This window comes from Schistocerca americana, chromosome 2, assembly GCF_021461395.2.
Source record: "Schistocerca americana isolate TAMUIC-IGC-003095 chromosome 2, iqSchAmer2.1, whole genome shotgun sequence".
Taxonomy (NCBI): Eukaryota; Metazoa; Arthropoda; class Insecta; order Orthoptera; family Acrididae; genus Schistocerca; species Schistocerca americana.
The window spans coordinates 826,410,423-826,414,294 of record NC_060120.1 but is presented as its reverse complement, the minus strand read 5'-3'; the positions used below and the strand labels follow the sequence as shown (position 1 = coordinate 826,414,294).

Below are 3,872 nucleotides of genomic sequence, written 5' to 3'. Positions count from 1 at the left end.
GCCCGAGGGAGGACTCGAACCTCCGGCGGGAGGGGCCACGCAGTCAGTGAGATTGCGGCGTCTAACCGGGCAGCCAATCCGTGCGGATGACCACTAGAGTACTCCCGCTGTCATATGAAATTGCATCCCCGACCGTAATTCCAATCGTAGTTCAGTGTGTCTGGCAAGCAGACAGGTTGGGTGCAGGTCCTTAACTGATCTCCTTCTAACCAACACACGGCCTTCACTAGCAACGAGGCAGAACCACCTTACATCAGAAAAGACAACGGACCTCCTCCCTATCCTCCAGTGAACTCTCGCTTGAGACCACTGAAATTGTAAATGGCGGTGGTTTGTGGTCTGTGGAATGCACTCTACAGGGTGTCTGGCTCGGCCCTGCCAGTGATGTAACCGATTTGAAACATTTATTTGTCGCTGTGGTGCCAACTGCTGCTCAAATTCCTGCTGCAGATGCACAATGTAGTACCTGGCACATTCATCAATTATATGCTTTGATATTCCTGGCTGTGGCCGCCAGTATTTTATCTTGCTAGAAGCTCGTCTTGATGCAGCTGGATACACGTGAAGTAGCATATGGTACAAAATTGAAGTGAGGTACAAGCAGCAGATGGTACAGTATATACCATTCCCGTGGGAAAGGCCGCCAATTTACCGTAAGAGTCTACCGTTTTTATTTATTAAATTTCACTAGTTTTGAGAAACGTAAGAGTAATGATGCCAACGGCCTTGCCACAGTGGTAACACCGGTTCGCGTCAGATCACCGAAGTTAAGCGCTGTCGGGCTGGGCTAGCACTTGGATGGGTGACCATCCGGTCTGTTCAGCGCTGTTGGCAAGCGGGGTGCACTCAGCCCTTGTGAGGCAAACTGAGGAGCTACTTGACTGAGAAATAGCGGCTCCGGTCACGAAAACTGACAACGGCCGGGAGAGCGGTGTGCTGACCACGTGTCCCTCCATATCCGCATCCAGTAATGGCTGTGGCCTGAGAATGACATGGCGGCCGGTCGGTACCGTTGGGCTTTCATGGCCTGTTAGGACGAGTTTAGTTTGAGAGTAATGTGCTTCGGACATCTATGGGTCTCTTTGGCCTGGGAGACGAAATACTTCGGCTGCGCTAGTCACACTATATCGAGTGTTCTTCAGAGATGGACGTGTGTCTCAGTTTCGGACGAACATGTCGTACTCTATATCGGAAGTTGTCAGAAAAGTTGCCATACAACTAAGAAAGCTATGTCGAGTGTTGTAAAAGACAGTGTAAACGTAAGAATATTTGAATAATAACCAAACAGGATACATTGACAGGTGTCGCCTACCATCATTGTCAGTACTACAAATCTTGCCCTCTGTAGATACAGAGACTAACCTGGGCAAGTGGCATACCACAAAAAAAGCACAATCACAGGTTCAAGTTCGAGATGACAGCATAGCAGCCTCCGTCGAAGAAGATTCCACAACCGACGATCTGTCTTCTGCGCTGGGAACACAACTTTAGAAGAAGACAGGATGGTAGAAAGAACGGTTAGTGACTCTTATTCTACTCTACATATCTCTCCAGCATCCAGATCTGACTTTCAACACGACAACGTATAATTTATAATGATCAGAAATAATTCACTTTTTAGTTGTTAGTATAGAGATGTCTTGTTTGCTTCTACACATACATGTACTCGTCAGATCATAAGCAGAAGCATCTTTTCAAACACTCCCTAATCGAACTGAATGGTAAAATAAAAATACAGTTTTGAAATAAGCAACTCAGAGATAGTCGTTGAACAGCTTCCCACGAACGTCACTTTAGTTCTGGGACTGGCTGTTGAATGTGTTTGTGTCTCTTCGTTTCTAAAACGTCTCGTTCTATAAAATGCAAGAACTGTTGTTGTTGTTGTGGTCTTCAGTCCTGAGACTGGTTTGATGCAGCTCTCCATGCTACTCTATCCTGTGCAAGCTTTTTCATCTCCCAGTACCTACTGCAACCTACATCCTTCTGAATCAACTTAGTGTATTCATCTCTTGGTCTCCCTCTACGATTTTTACCCTCCACACTGCCCTCCAATACTAAATTAGTGATCCCTTGATGCCTCAGAACATGTCCTACCAACCGATGCCTTCGTCTAGTCAAGTTGTGCCACAAACTTCTCTCCTCCCCAATCCTATTCAATACTTCCTCATTAGTTATGTGATCTACCCATCTAATTTTCTGCATTCTTCTGTAGCACCACATTTCGAAAGCTTCTATTCTCTTCTTGTCCAAACTAGTTATCGTCCATGTTTCACTTTCATACATGGCTACACTTCATACAAATACTTTCAGAAATGACTTCCTGACACTTAAATCTATACTCGATGTTAACAAGTTTCTCTTCTTCAGAAACGCTTTCCTTGCCATTGGCAGTCTACATTTTATATCCTCTCTACTTCGACCATCATCAGTTATTTTGCTCCCCAAATAGCAAAACTCCCTTACTACTTTAAGTATCTCATTTCCTAATCTAATTCCCTCAGCATCACCCGACTTAATTCGACTACATTCCATTATCCTTGTTTTGCTTTTGTTGATATTCATCTTATATCCTCCTTTCAAGACACTGTTCATTCCATTCAACTGCTCTTCCAAGTCCTTTGCTGTCTCTGACAGAATTACAATGTCATCGGCGAACCTCAAAGTTTTTATATCTTCTCCATGGATTTTAATACCTACTCCGAACTTTTCTTTTGTTTCCTTTACTGCTTGCTCAATATACAGATTGAATAACATCGGGGAGAGGCTACAACCCTGTCTCACTCCCTTCCCAACCGCTGCTTCCCTTTCATGTCCCTCGACTCTTATAACTGCCATCTGGTTTCTGTACAAATGGTAAATAGCCTTTCGCTCCCTGTATTTTACCCCTGCCACCATTAGAATTTGAAAGAGAGTATTCCAGTCAACATTGTCAAAAGCTTTCTCTAAGTCTACAAATACTAGAAACGTAGGTTTGCCTTTCCTTAATCTTTCTTCTAAGATAAGTCGTAAGGTCAGTATTACCTCACGTGTTCCAGTGTTTCTACGGAATCCAAACTGATCTTCCCCGAGGTTGGCTTCTACTAGTTTTTCCATTCGTCTGTAAAGAATTCGTGTTAGTATTTTGCAGCTGTGACTTATTAAACTGATAGTTCGGTAATTTTCACATCTGTCAACACCTGCTTTCTTTGGGATTGGAATTATTATATTCTTCTTGAAGTCTGAGGGTATTTCGCCTGTTTCATACATCTTGCTCACCAGATGGTAGAGTTTTGTCAGGACTGGCTCTCCCAAGGCCGTCAGTAGTTCTACATCTACATTCTACATCTACATTGATACTCCGCAAGCCACCCAACGGTGTGTGGCGGAGGGCACTTTACGTGCCACTGTCATTACCTCCCTTTCCTGTTCCAGTCGCGTATGGTTCGCGGGAAGAACGACTGTCTGAAAGCCTCCGTGCGCGCTCTAATTTCTCTAATTTTACATTCGTGATCTCCTCGGGAAGTATAAGTAGGGGGAAGCAATATATTCGATACCTCATCCAGAAACGCACCCTCTCGAAACCTGGCGAGCAAGCTACACCGCGATGCAGAGCGCCTCTCTTGCAGAGTCTGCCACTTGAGTTTATTAAACATCTCCGTAACGCTATCACGGTTACCAAATAACCCAGTGACGAAACGCGCCGCTCTTCTTTGGATCTTCTCTATCTCCTCCGTCAACCCGACCTGGTACGGATCCCACACTGATGAGCAATACTCTAGTATAGGTCGAACGAGTGTTTTGTAAGCCACCTCCTTTGTTGATGGACTACATTTTCTAAGCACTCTCCCAATGAATCTCAACCTGGTACCCGCCTTACCAACAATTAATTTTAT

At 44.6% G+C, this 3,872-nt stretch overlaps 1 pseudogene; it reads left to right on the top strand.

Moving 5' to 3' along the window:
* Positions 1-716: 716 nt before the first annotated feature.
* On the top strand, positions 717-834 carry LOC124597630 (annotated as a pseudogene).
* Positions 835-3,872: the final 3,038 nt, after the last annotated feature.